Raw genomic sequence first — 15,455 nt, 5'->3', positions numbered from 1 at the left:
ATATACATTATGTACATTGCGGAACGGGAGTGAAATTCCAAGAATGAAGGCACATAATGTAGTAGTCCAGCCTCAAAATCATGAAAGGTATGTAAGGTCCACAAATCACCAGCAATTCCTATTAAGGAATGAACAAAAGATCTTAGTTCACGGGCTCGCTCGTCGAGCCAAGTGAGTCTTAATTGTTGAGTAGTTAACCTATGTAATCCTACTCGCAAAAAGGTGATAATGTCATGAACAACATACAAATATGCCGCGGAATCACGCGGAAGTACCGCGGGCAAAACATTGAGACCTTCCTCAACATAGGGGTTGTCACCAGCGACAAATGCTCCCGGGAAATCCACATTAAGAAAAACGAATATCAGTAATTCAATTTCTTCATCTGGGTTTGAAGGCATGAAAGCATCCTGAATATCTACTGCTCATGGTACGTAGAAATGTAGAGGTAGCGATGGGACTTCCGGCAGAAAGTCACGTTCAAAGTCCTCTGTAGAAATGAAATTAATAATATCATCCTCATAATCCTCTTCTGATATTGACATGGCAAGAGGGGATGGAACGAAAGGAATCGTTGTGAGACTAGAAAATGAGTCTACACTTGCAACGTCCATGTCTGGGTGAACTGGAGAACCATTCATTTTAGTACGCAAATAAATCTAATGTTTGTGAGGCGACACTAAATTCACAATCAAAGGTGAAGTCTAGTTGGTAACTTTCATAGCATTTTAAAATAAAAGATTTAATGTGCCCCAAGGACTGTTCCAGGAAATTGTCCTTTTCTTCAGCTTCTCCTGAGCATTTATCCACAAATTTAATAAATAATAAAATTTCTGCAGACACTACTTGTTCACACACTGAATTTCGGATATTTCCGACACTAGGAATCTCAAAGACTTCCGTGGTCAATCTGTATAACCAATGGTCAACATGAATGGCCATATCTGGCGAAGGGTATGCAGGGTACAAACATATATATGTAACACCATTTGATGGTCCTAATTGTACTACTATAATTCTTATGCAAAGGAAACGTCACTTTTACTAAAAATATCATTAAACAATTAGAATTGCATCTCTATAACCATTAATCAATCTTTCCCGAAGTGAGGACTTCTGAAGGTGCCTTTGGTATTAAAAACTCATTTAGTTGTTGCGACAATTGTAATACTTCCAAATTATCTTTATCGCCGAAATCAAGCGAAAAATTCCTGTAAATTCCTGCTTTCATATGAATTCGAATAAAATTTCTGGCAATTTCTGTACAATCGGAAAAGAATTTGTCGGCCGACTGTGTTTTGAACAAAACAGCTAGATACTTGTTTATTTGTTCAATTTTCAAGGGTTCTAAAACTCTGGAGCACGGAACATTTAATTGAGAGGCTATTCCTTGGACGATTGATTGGAATTGAGGTCCTGCAGGCGTTATTACTAAATCCAATCCCTCGATGGTAATTTTTCCTAAATAACCGTTAGACATAGAATTTAAGAAAGAGAAAAGAAAATACGCAGTGAGTTCCACTTGACCTTAATTTAATGAACTACGGAAATGAAAATACAAATTAAACTACAAGGGTATGTAGCAATTACAACAGAGAAAAAAAAGATCGTGTATAAAGCATATAAGCCTTAAGATTATCGAAGCGAATTAAGCGGATACACAGTTTACATTTGTATTTGTGTTTTATTTGCTGATTTACGAGTATTGTATAGCTTGCGTATATTACACGCGCATAAAAACTTTAATTTCTTACGTGACCAATTTGAATGGAATATCATACGGCAACTAGAAAAGAAAATAGAAAACAAATATATAATAACTTTGTTACATATTGCGTAGTGGCAGAAATACGACTGCTCATAGTTATTTTATTATGCTACCTGATGTGCGTTATATAAAAAGAAGCAAATTTTTTGCAGCTCGTTTCAGCACAGAAAGTCGCTACGGTGAGGATTGTTTACCGGAAACGAGATAACAGCGTGACCGCGAATCGCTCGCAGTTTGATGAAACGAGGGGGGAGAAAAGATATTATTGCTGATTACGCACTACGGAAAAGGAAAGGAAGACGACTGCAGCTATTTGATGTTCTTGTTTATCCGGACTTAAGTTTCGTCTTTTCCTCCTGCCAATCGTATGCGTTGCGATAATCCAACAAGTGTAAAAAGAGAAGAAAAAAAAGAATGCATCTACATATAGTCTTAGGAAACCTATACATTTCGTCTACGAGCTAGAACTACAATTGCACATTGATTGATTGCCAGTATAAAATAACAAACTTTGACTACCACTTGGATGATACCTGCCTGGTAATCAAAACACTTGATTTGAGTCGCGATTGTTCTTCAGTATTTAAATCAATTTTTTCATACTAAAATATCCACTAGATCATTCTAACATAATATTACGTATAATCGGCGTCCCGATTAACTGTGGTGCATAAAATGAACTTTCTCTACTCTGTTTGCTGTGCTGGACGTGTCCAGTACCGTTTTAAACGAGATATGTTTACCCGCAATGTTTTCTTGCCTTTTACTCTTTCTACATCGTAAACATTTTTTCCTCTAACATTTACAATATGGTAAGGGCCATCATATTTGCGTCTCAACTTATCTGAAAGCCCTTTCTGCCTGGCAGGCATATATACCATAACTAAGTCACCTTTCGCGTATGAAGGTTTTGTTCGGTTACTGTCGTAGCGTTTTTTAGCAGTATGATGCCGTTTATCATGCAATTCCTTGACTAAAACCTGTATGGAGCGTGCGTGTGTGCGATATTTCTCAGTAAATGGGTCTGTTTGATTTGAATTTAATCCAGCCTCAAGGGGAAACGTCGGTTTTCTTCCGAACATAATTTCGTATGGACTTAGCCCAATGCCGTCAAGTGCACTACAATTTGAGGCATAGACGATGAGGTTCAGATAAGATACCCATTCTTTCTGATGACGTGCAACATACTTGCTCAAAATATTAGCAAAGCTACGGTTCACCCGTTCCGCCTTGCCATTGCATTCAGGGTGGTACCCACTTGTATTTAGATGCTTGATTTTGAGTTCGCTCAAAATATTTTCCACCAAAGTTGCTTTGTACACTGATGCATTATCGGTAAGAATAGTAGAAACCGGCCCAAAGATAGTAAAAATTTTCTGGACGAAAAATGAAGCTACATTCTTTGCCGTTAAGCTCCTAAGGGGTTGAGCCACCACCCACGAAGAGAGCATATCGACAGCGAATATAATGTACTTGTATCCATTACTAGGTGTTATTGGTCCAAAAACATCCGAACTCCAGGATTCGCATATATTCCCGACAGGTAGCGGGTGAAGAAATCCTTGTTTCTTACCTGTTGGTGTATTTTTCTCCTGGCAAATCTGGCATGAGCGTACATAATCTATTACATCCTTACGTGCTGTTTTCCAATAATACCTATCATTTACTTTTTGTAAGCATTTTGTTTGACCTACGTGACCTCCTGTGTATGGGGAGTCATGTATGTCTGATAACACGTCATTTACCATATTATCAGGGATGACTAGCAGTTTCCTATTGCCGTTGCGTCTATATAGTACGCCGTTTCCTATTTCGAAATAACGGACGGAAAGATGGGTAGGACCAGTTTCCTTTAACTCGATTAGCCTTTTTACGTTAAGGTCTTGCAATTGACGTGTTCTTATTTCAATTGCTCGATCATTCACCACTTTATCGACCTGTTGATCGATAATACCTACTATATCACCGTGGTCGATAAAATCTCGCTCTTCTTCTGTTAGTGGGTTTGTAGCACTGCAACTAAGGCAATCCGGAACACAATTAAGACGTCCTGGACGGTGTCTTATGCCGAACTTATATTCAGAAAGCCTTATGCTCCAGCGAGCCATACGATTGGTGAGATCCTTCGCTGTTCGTAACCAACAAGCTCCTGCACTATCTACTACTGCTGTGAAGAAAGTGTCTGTCAAGTATTGACGAAAGTGAAGCACTGAAAATACAAGACAGTATACTTCCTTTTGCAAATACTATAGTTAACCTGGGGTCCCGTGAATAACCGTGAACAAAAAGATACTGGTTGGGTGATGGTTTTCCTTTCATTTTGTGGGTCCGTTATCACGTGACGCAACATTGACCCGAATCCAAGGTCTGAGGAGTCACAATGAAGCTCTATAGGCAACGCCGGGTCAAAATATCGCAACAAGGGGGCGGACGAAAGTCGTTCTTTCAACTGATTAAATGCAGCCAATTGTTTTTCTCCTATTTGAAAAGGTACGCCTTTCTTCGTAAGATCAGTGAGCGGTTTAGCAATTAATGAAAAGCCTTCTATAAACCTACGAAAAAAAATTGCACAGCCAATAAATGATCTAACCTGTTTTAGATTCGTTGGGACTGGAATATTCCTGATAGCTTCCACCTTCTTTGGATCGGTGGCGACTCCATTTCGTCCTATCACATGACCAAGAATTTCAGTTTCTCCAAAGGCAAAATGGCATTTACTAGGCTTAGCCTTTAAGTTAGCACGCTCTAAAGAAAGAAGCATTTTTTCTAATCTCTCTAAATGTTCTGACCAGGTGGTACTAAATACTATTATGTCATCCAAAAAAACACACAAACTATTCCACTTCAAACCTGCAAAAACTTTATCTACACATCTCTGAAAAGCTGCTGGGGCGTTAGCCAAGCCAAAAGGTAGCCTAGTATATTCAAAGGTTCCGAAAGGGGTAACCAGTGCCGTTTTGTGCCTATCTTTTTCTGCAATCTTCAGCTGATGGTACGCTGAGAAAAGATCAAGCGTAGAAATGTATTTTACACCACTCAGGTAATGAATTATATCGGAGATTACTGGTAGACAGTAATTTGGAACCTTCATCTTTGCATTAATTCCGCGAAAGTCAACAACCATGCGGCAAGAACCGTCTTTTTTCGCTACAAGGATAATAGGTGCTCCATATTCAGATTCCGATTCCTGTATAATACCTAAAGAAAGCATTTTCTTTAATTCTGATTCTATAAATTCCCGTTGTTTTGGAGACACCCTATATGGCATGCGCCTGACTGGAATATCATCCGTAAGCGGAATAGTGACTTCATAAGCATTAGTTACACCTAATTGTTCAGGAGATGATACAAAGCAATGTTTAAATTTCTCTAATAATGTCAGTAACTCACGTTTTTGTACCTCTGTGATATCTGATGAAATATCTAAGTCCCTTTCTACATTAAAGTCTTTATCTTCAAACTTGAAAGAACTTTTCAGGTGTTCGTCTTTTATCGCGTCAACATATTGAAGCCGCGAATCGTTTTGAATGAACGAAGTAGAGGGAGGAAATATTTCCTCCGGCTTGCACAAAGTTCCAATTACACAATTTGGCGGAAAAGTAACCTGAAAATGATTCATGTTAATAATAGGTATACAAGATGTGGTGTGCGAATTTATGAGTAGCCTAGGAACTAAACAGCGATATTGGTCATAAAGTCCATTGTTTACTTCAAGAAGTAAATCTTTGTTAGAGGGGACTGACGAAGAAAAACTTATAGTTAATTCTGTGTATTCGTAAGGTTTTAGTACTGCACAATGCGAAGAGAAAACTTTAAATTTGGGTGTGGCTTCACTGTCTGTCGTGTTGTCTTCCTTTTCTAAGTGCGGAAGTTCGTCGAAGAGAGTCTTATCTGCTACGTCACTAGGATATGTCATTGAAATACTTTTCCGACCTGAAGGAAGGTTATAGCTTGCCGCACTCGATGTTTCTTCCGGTTTAACTTCCAGTCGGCATTTGCAAACTACGCGAGACAATTTCCGGTCGCGATTAGTATTGGAAGCAAATGCGACGAATTTCTTAGGAGGTATGAACATAGATGGAACTTTTATAGAGTTCTTGTGTAAGTATACTGAGTCTTGTCCGGGTGGCGATCGTGTAGTCGTGTTTTTGCATTGGTCGTCTTTCCGTATTAGGGTTCGAATCTCATTACTCACACTAGTTGTGTGTTTTTCCTGAACGTACGGTACAAAAGATGGTTGAGGTTTCCGTAACATTACTCCTGCTGGGTTTAAATATCTAACAAAAAAGTTAAAGAAATCTGCGCCTAGAATTATACGGTCTCTTAATGAAGGATTTGCACAGACTGCCATTTGCATACCAATTTTATGTGATCCAATCCAAAAATAAAAGTTACAAACTGGAGTGTTCCTTGAGGCAACACCCGATAGTGTAGACAATGTTACTGAACCTGTCCTTCTAGCAGAAATCTTAATATTGCGAGGTAACATACCAAAATGTAACAAACTACAAGTACTACCTGTGTATATAAGTGCTTGAAACTTTTTCCCCAAAATTTTTACATTTATCATCGGTCTTTTGTTATAGTTTTCGTTTCCTAATGAGAAAGAAGAACAATTTTCTGCACGATACGATCGTTCTTTCAGGGGTTTTGTCTGACTTGGGCGAAGGCGACCCCTGTGGCGTATTCTCATTATGCGTTTGGGTTTTCTGAGTTTCTTGGAAAAGGAGAAGGATTTCGTGGCCCTCTGTTAGGATTTCGCTCATAATTCCTATGATTATGACCCCTGGAATCACGGCCTTGTATTGAAAAAGATCCGCATCCTCGGGTGGTCGAATATCCATTATTTGAGGGGTATGATCCTTTGTTGGGACAGTAACGCGCAAAATGAAATTTAGATCCACACGTAAAACATAGCCTATCACCATTTCTACCATTGTTACTGTTATTAGGTCTTCCTCTAAAAGATGTAGAGTCTCTGCCTCTTCCTACACCTCGCTGCGAATGAGATTTCCATCTAATTTCTTGTCTCTGATTTTCCGGTATTTGAGACTGCTCCATCGCATGCACATAGCACTTTTGATTTTCCAATGGTCCTGAAAAAGTTATCTGTCCGGGATTTGATCCCTTTACAACTTGCACGTAAGATCGCGAAGCAATGTCAGCTTGTCGTTTAGCACGCTCTAAAAGTCGCAAGTTGGCTAATAAGTCGTCCAATGTTTGTGCTTTCATAGTTACTAATTTCTTGGCGTCTTGCGCTTGTAACCCATTACAAATGAAATTAATTTTCCCTTCGTTATTCATATTCGGATCTGCTTTGTTACACATTTTCAACACAACATAAAAGTAATTCTCTATTGACTCTTCGGGTTGTTTCTTTCGTGCAGCTAGATCAAGATAAGCCTGTCCTACCGGTAAAAGAGGTTGAAAAGCCTTTGTTAACGCTTCTTCAACTTGTGCAAAACCTTGCAAATTTTCCAGCATTTCACGGTTTAAATCCCAATACGCTAACGTGCTTTTCTTTAGATACGCCGGTAAAAATGTGACCTTTTGTGTGTCTGTCCACCCTAAAATTGAGGATACTCTCCGATATGTGTTAAAAAAAATCAGATATACTCTCTCCCAGATCCGCGTTGAAATTTTCTGGTTGAATAGACGGGGTTCTAGCGTAAGAACACATGGCGGGATTCGAATTAGTAGCTGCAGATGCAGGGTCAGGCATTTCTAGTATGTCAGTTTCGATAGGTAGAGGTGTACGTATTGCTTCCTCAGAGCAAGCAGGAAGTGGACACGTAACGGTCGCAGTAAGTAGGGGTTTGCGTTCACCAGACGTCTGTTGACGCGTAAGAACCATTAAACAACTCGATTTTTGTACAACGACAAAGCGGACATCTTAACAAAACACAACAATCAAGTTTCGACAAACTACCTCATTTCGAATAACAGACCACCAAGAAAGCACCAGAGACAACTTCACCAAACCAAACCTAAAAATTTCAAACAAGCCTTCGTCAGGGAACGCGTGATATTTGCTCCACTGTGAAACAGAGAGAACCGTAAAAACACGTAGCAAGGTACTGGGTTCTTCCCTCAGCTGTAAGCAGAGAACCGCACCTCCACCATTCTGTAACGCTTGCGGGGTGTCTGGCGTTACGAGGGGGACTATTTTCTCAGATGGTAGACATTAATACACAACCCGTTTAATATATATATCTGTTATTTATTATTCTAATGGTTAACAGTAGTGATTATAGACTAACTCCCTATCTCTATGGCCATTTAGTGACTTGAGCTATTCCTATAAGTAATAAGTCCCAAGTGTCACCACTTGGTTAAGTTGAGGCTTACCCTCTAAGATAGGAGCAGCGAGCTATGGCGCAGCCTCTTGTCGTCTCTCGGAGTATCTGGACTCAGCCCCTTTTCTATGATTCTCCTAGTATTTATTAACATGGGCGTCCTTGTCTCAATTAGGGATGGCCAGATCCTGGCGGATCCGGATCCTAAAATTTTTTGGATCCGGATCCGCGGATCTGGAATTTTCAGATCCGGATGGGATGATCCGGATGGCCAGATCCTGGCGGATCCGGATCCTAAAATTTTTTGGATCCGGATCCGCGGATCTGGAATTTTCAGATCCGGATCCGGTACTGTCGGATCCGGATCCGGTACTGTCGGATCCGGATCCAGTACTGTCAGATCCGGATCCAAAATGTTCGGATCCGGATCTGGTACTTCTGGATCCGGATCCCTTTTGCCATCCCACATGCGCTTCTTTGGAAAGTAAGAATGTGTTTATAACATATTGTTACCTGCTAATATACATACATATATATATATATACATACATACACACATATATATATACACACACACATATATATAGTGTGTGTGTGTGTGTGTGTGTGCGCGTGCACGATTTGTAATTAATTAATACACTTACAAGGGAGGTCTAAGTCTCCCCCTCCGATTTCCATGAAACTTGGCAGGTGTATAGAGGGGCCCAAAAGAAGAAATACCTGTTTTTGTGTTTCAGCTAAAAAACTGTTTTAGGGGGCAACCCCCCCCCCCTGAAATGTCAAGATGAGGAGAAATTGAAGTGGGGATCTGACCGCGAAAGTACGTAAATATGGCATAGGAAGAAACAGGGGGCATAGAGCCTCTCTATACACCTGCCAAATTTCATGGAAATCGGAGGGGGGACAAAGAGGTCAGATGATCCCCACGTCAATTTGTTCTCGTCTTGACATTTGAGGCGGGTTTTGCACCCTAAAACAGTTTTTTAGCCGAAACAAAAAACACGTATTTCTTCCTTTGGGACCCTCTATACACCTGCGAAGTTTCATGAAAATCGGAGGGGGACACAGGGGTCAAATGCCCACTTAAATTTATCCTCATTTTGACATTTGAGGGGATTTGCCCCTAAAACAATTTTTTTAGCCGAAACAAAAAAAAGACACGTATTTCTTCCTTTGGGATCCTTTATACACCTGCCAAGTTTCATGGAAATCGGAGGGGGACACAGGGGTCAGATCCCCACTTCAATTTGTCCTCATCTTGACATTTGAGGGGGTTGCCCCCTTAAACAGTTTTTTAGCCGAAACAAAAAAAACACGTATTTCTTCATTTGGGTCCGCTTATACACACACCTGCCAAGTTTCATGGAAATCGGAGGGGGACACAGGGGTCAAATGCCCACTTAAATTTGTCCTCATCTTGACATTTGAGTGGGTTTTGCCCCCTAAAACCGTTTTTAAGCTGAAACAAAAAAAAAACACGTATTTCTTCCTTTGGGCCCCACTATAGACCTGCCAAGTTTCATGGAAATCGGAGGGGGACACGGAGGACAAATGCCTACTTAAATTTGTCCTCATATTGACATTTGAAGGGGGGTTGCCCCCTAAAACAGTTTTTAGCCGAAAAAAAAACACGTATTTCTTCCTTTGGGCCCGTTTATTCACACACCTGCCAAGTATCATGGAAATCGGAGGGGGACACAGGGGTCAGATCCTCACTTCAATTTGTCCTCATCTTGACATTTGAGGGGGTTTTGCCCCTAAGACAGTATTTTAGCTGAAACAAAAAATACGTATTTCTTCCGTTGGGCTCCACTATACACCTGCCAAGTTTCATGGAAATCGGAGGGGAACACTTAGATAACCTCCCTTCTTAGTCTTACACTTTGTAATTATATAACACTGCATATATCAATTTGTAAAACTGTAACTGTAGAAAAATTGTATAATTTTTGTATAACATTTCTATCTTAATTGGCCGTTGTATCTTGTGGGATACACTGCATTCGATGCATTCTTAAACGATCTCTGCGCTTGAGTTGACCAAACGGGCAGTGTGGATCGTGAGATACGTGCGTTTTGACGATTCTACTCGTGTGCCAACTGTTGGATGTTTGTAGAACTGCATGCACAGTTGCATGGAGAGGAACATGGCATCTTGCAGTAGGAGATCTAACAATGGGGTGGTAAGTTTATTTCTTGTTGACCTATTTTTATTTTTGTTTTTCTTGTATGTACGCATTGCTTGCATGATAGAATTATTTTCCTGTAGTTTACGGTTATTACAAGCATAAGAAAACAGTTTTTTCTTTGTGACGTTTCAGGAGAACACACGCTCCTTTCATCAGACATTTATTTTCATTTTGACTAAAGATACAGTTATAACAATGGTTAGTAATTTTTAAACAAAAAGAATCCGTTATATAATGGATGTTGTCAATGTTACATTGTTTTTTTTTTGTTTTTTTTTGTTTTTTTTTTCAAATTATGAATCCCAAATATCATCAGGTAATTCAAATTCATCATTGTTTTCACAAAGTCTCTTGATGTTTTCTGTTACATTAAATTTTAAAGATGGTGGCTTACTCCATTTGTGAAAAAGAAAACTCCACACTGGATCTATGTTACCATTTTCATTATTTAATTTATTCCAGTGTTCTTCTGCAATGAACGAGGCTTCCCAGACATTCAACTCTGTGTTTCCCGTTAATCTTTTTAAAACCCTTCTCTTTTTAATCAAATGCTTCTCTTCGATGATATGAGTTGACAAACCTGTTCTTGGGTTTAGATTTATAATGTCCAAATCATGTTCGTGCCATCTTATTGCCATTTTCCTTGCTGTTTGTCCCACATAATCTTTTGAACATGAACAACTTATATTATATATTCCTGTGGTTTCCACATCTGGTAGCGAGTTTCTCATTTTGAATTCATTAAATGTACATTCCAAACTTCTTGGTGCTTTAAAAACAATTTTGAAATTAAAACCTTTAAAAATTTTTGCAATTTTATGTGAGAATCCCTTGTGGAATGGAATGCACACAAATTTCTTTTCAACAGATTTTTCATCTTTGTCTGTATTTCTCTTTTCCTTTAGTTTTCTTGCAACTTGTTTTTTGATTTGGTTTATTCTGTTAGTGTGAAAGCCATTTTCTTTTGCTATATTAAAGAGCCTTTCTTCTTCATTTTTGATATCCTCATTATTAGAACATAGTCTTTGTGCTCTCAGGAAAAAATTTAAAAATATGTTATCCATTGTTATACGCGAATGTTCTGATTTGGCATGGATGTATTTTTCCCCCGCTAATTTTTTTCTATGGACTGATGTTTGAATTGTTGAGTCAGTTGTCTTAATTTGCAGATCAAGGAAAGAAATTACATTGTTATTCATGGGTTCGCAAGTGAATTTTATGCGACGATGTGATTCATTTAACGATTTAAATACGTCCATGATGGTGTTCTCATTTTTAGCAATAATTAGCACATCATCTACATATCTGATGTAGAGTTTGATATCCGCACCTATCGCATTAACAATTGGAGATTCTATGTAATGAAGGAAAATGCTGGAGATGATTCCGGATACTGGGTTTCCCATTGATAGACCATTATTTTGCTGATAGATTTTGTCATCAAATATAAAGTAATTGTAATTTGCACATACAGTAAACCATCGAACCATTTCCCATGATTCTACTGGGTTAACCTTCATCTCAATAAGCCATCTGTGTAATGCATCTGTGGCACCTTCTATTGGGACACTAGGATATAAATTTTCTACATCAAAACTTGCAATACGATACTCACTATTCCAAACAATATTTTTTAGTTTCTGTTTGAGTTTCTGTAACAGAAAACATCAAGAGACTTTGTGAAAACAATGATGAATTTGAATTACCTGATGATATTTGGGATTCATAATTTAAAAAATTCTAAAATAAAAATAAAATAGACTGCTTTTTTCACAGTTAAGTTGCTATATTACAACAATGTAACATTGACAACATCCATTATATAACGGATTCTTTTTGTTTAAAAATTACTAACCATTGTTATAATTGTATCTTTAGTCAAAATGAAAATAAATGTCTGATGAAAGGAGCGTGTGTTCTCCTGAAACGTCACAAAGAAAAAACTGTTTTCTTATGCTTGTAATAACCGTAAACTACAGGAAAATAAAAATATTTTTATTTTGTTTTGTAAGACGTGAGCATGAAATAAATGTGTATTGAAGTTATTAGAAAACTTCTAATAGTTGAAATACTTGAAATTGTTACCAAGTACGTTGTGAGCCAGTTCTTTCTTTGTGTGTATCTACAGGGATACATTGCACATTCCATGCAAATACAGAAGGAAATACATGTAGGATGCGTGTTCTCTTGATCATTCTGTGTACTCTACCATTGCTTTTGCTCAGTATAAATGTCGTATTTTATGTTGTTGTAATTTGTAAGGTTATTTTCTAATATACAATTTTTTTTACATATGAAGATATGTAGAAATACAGTTTCATTGTAAAAGAAATTGCATCGTGTCTCGTTCTTTTTTCTCGTTTTAGTTTCTTAATATTTTCTCTTTCATTTTTACTAGAATATTATGACCACTTACGTTGACTCCACTTTGAACAACATGAATAGTCACACCATTTCTAAAATAATAATTTCGATTAGAGTATGTGCAAATGTTTTGTCTGCATTTTACATTTGTTTTCATACAACTGCCTCTTCTTTCACAGGATATCACAATACCACCATGGAAGTTTTATGGTTCCTCCTGGAAATCCTAATTTGTCAGATATTGGATTCTCATCTAGCGACGAGGGTGATATTTCTTGCGATGACAGTAACATTGATCCAGATCATGCTCCACCACCAGAACTGCCATCTCTTGGTGAGGAACAATGTTCCAGTTAGGATGAACTAACATCATCCCCACAGAGCAACAAAACTGACAAAATCGGAAGAGGGAAGAAAAAAGTAAAAGCACGTATTTGTGATAATTTCAGATAATGCCACATTTAATTTTCAAATTTGAAAATTGAAAACCAGTAAATGTATCATGTGAAGAGATACATCAATTTTGACACAGGATGACTTTAGTGCATCTTGTATTTCTTTCAACGATTAGAAATTACAATTATCCAACATAAATGCAAACAATAACATAATTTCCTATTTCAATTTCATTTCTTCGAAAAGAAGAAAATCATTATCTACGATGACTCAAGAATTTGTTTCCAGATTCAAGCCGTGTTTCAGAGGTGTTCTGTACAATGCAATGAGCATATCTGTCAGATCCACACCACCCATGTGGACAGAATAAAATGTGACTCTGGCTAGCTCTTGTATATCCAAGGATCGTCGTGATGTCGAAGCAACAGGAAGAAAAAGTTTGAAAACATTGAAAACTTTCAGGATGGACATAGCTAATGGTCTCATTCACTCACATACACCAAAACGAGGAAGACAATCTCAAACAGACTTACCACAGAAATAAGTAAAGCATCGAATAGCACCACGTCCACTTCAAGATATAAGATATGACAGTGTTGAGCATTGGCCAAAAATTACAGAGAAAGGTTGTTGCAAATTATGTGTGAATGGTTGACAGGTTCAAAAACAAGGAACTGCTTCATAGCATTTCACCAAAAGTAGGTAGAAGATAAATAACAAGCATATGTCTGTAAAACGTTATGTAATCGGTGATTGTAGCACATTATTATAACATAAAAATACTTAATTTTACGTTTTTCTTCATTTTCTTAGTAAATATATTTTTGGATATTCATTATACTAACAAAGAAATGTGGAACGATTATATTTTATGTGGTACGATTCTAATCATTGTAGGAGCACGGTTTACCTATGTATAATTATATGTATGTCTCTAATGGGCAATGTATCTCACAGGACACATTATGTATCTCATTATGTAATACATAAAAATGTTAAAATAAAATATTTTTGTCATAAATATACTGAAAACATAGCATGTATCCTATTAATTAATTTTTTTGAGCATGTCATAAATGTTTGCCCGTTTAAGGGTTAAATGCGTTAAAGGTTTCATCCTGGAATGGAATGTCTCACATTTATGTTTGTTTCCATTTCCAATACATTCGAATGAATACATATTCGTTTCAATGGCATTTACAAAATCACCTCTGACATTTTATGTTAAACAAGTAAGATTATTTTTGTGCACGTGTGTGTTAGCCGATGCGTAGCAAAGTATTTTAGGAACAACACTTGAAAAAAATTATTGTAGGACTAACTAATGAAAAATTTCTTTGTAATCGAAGATCATAATACCTTTTAAGGTGTGGTAATATTATAATGGGATTGAGATACGAAACTCTCGGATCCGGATCTGGATTTTAGGATCCGGATCAAGATCCGAAGCTTTCGGATCAAGATCCGAAGCTTTCGGATCCGGATCCAGATCCGGAACTTTCGGATCCGGATCAAGATCCAGAATTTTCGGATCCAGATCCGGTATTTTCGGATCCAGATCCAGATCCGTAACTTTTGGATCCGGATTTTTCGGATCCGGTTCCGTTTGGCCATCCCTAGTCTCAATTCCCAACCCAACTTAGTATACCACAACCTTGTGGTTATTTTAGCTGACAGTCCTTTCTGGGGGGGAGGTATGGCCTTGCTGACCATGACGAAGGCTTGTGGTCCGTAGACCTCGAGCTTATCGTCTGGGATGCCCCCCAGAATATTCACGGCCAAGGCTCTGGCCTTGTTGAGCTAAACCACCAAACTTCCTGTAGGTAGCCTTGTCAGGAACCTTGCCCTTGATAGTTTTTTTGGGGGGGGGAAGGAAGGGCCTGGTCTGTATCACACGTGTTGAGGACGAGACAAGTGATAGTGACGCAAGTCCTATTTCCTGGTTTTGCTTTCCTACTCTGGGCAGAGACAACGCCCCATTATGTAACTTGCAGAAACGCTCGTTACGACACCATCGAATTGAAAAAACACTGCAAACTCTTCAGATGTGAACTTCCCCCTCTCCCTGCTGAAACCACAGTGGAAAGTCTTGTCTCATCTTTTCCCTTCTCTCGTCTGGCAACAGCAGCCAGCCTTTCATCTGGGTATGTCACTGCAGCATCCAGCAGCATGTATATGAATATGAAGGGGGGATGAACACATGAAGGTTAAAAAAGAGAGGGACTTGACTGAATTTTTGAGTTTTTTTATATTTATATTTTGATAAAGGCTTAATACTATTTATTTAATAAATGTAGGAATTTTAGGGAACGTATCTTTCAATTCAAATTTTAACAGGTCTATTTCTAGCAATATCTATTTGGTGTCTTGCGGTTCCTTATAACCTGTTTCTTTCGACTGAAACATTGGTCTACGAATCTTGGAAGAGTCATTCTGTTAATT

The 15,455-nt window shown here is 38.2% G+C and overlaps 1 protein-coding gene across 1 annotated transcript in view; it reads left to right on the top strand.

Annotated features, from left to right (window-relative positions):
• Positions 1–15,455, top strand: part of LOC145996975 (uncharacterized) — a 55,467-nt gene that overhangs the window by 19,389 nt on the left and 20,623 nt on the right. The window lies entirely within an intron of this gene.

The sequence above is a fragment of the Lepisma saccharinum genome, chromosome 13 (assembly GCF_977018435.1).
Source record: "Lepisma saccharinum chromosome 13, izLepSacc3.1, whole genome shotgun sequence".
In the NCBI taxonomy this organism is placed as follows: domain Eukaryota; kingdom Metazoa; phylum Arthropoda; class Insecta; order Zygentoma; family Lepismatidae; genus Lepisma; species Lepisma saccharinum.
This window is presented reverse-complemented; position numbering and strand designations above follow the sequence as displayed.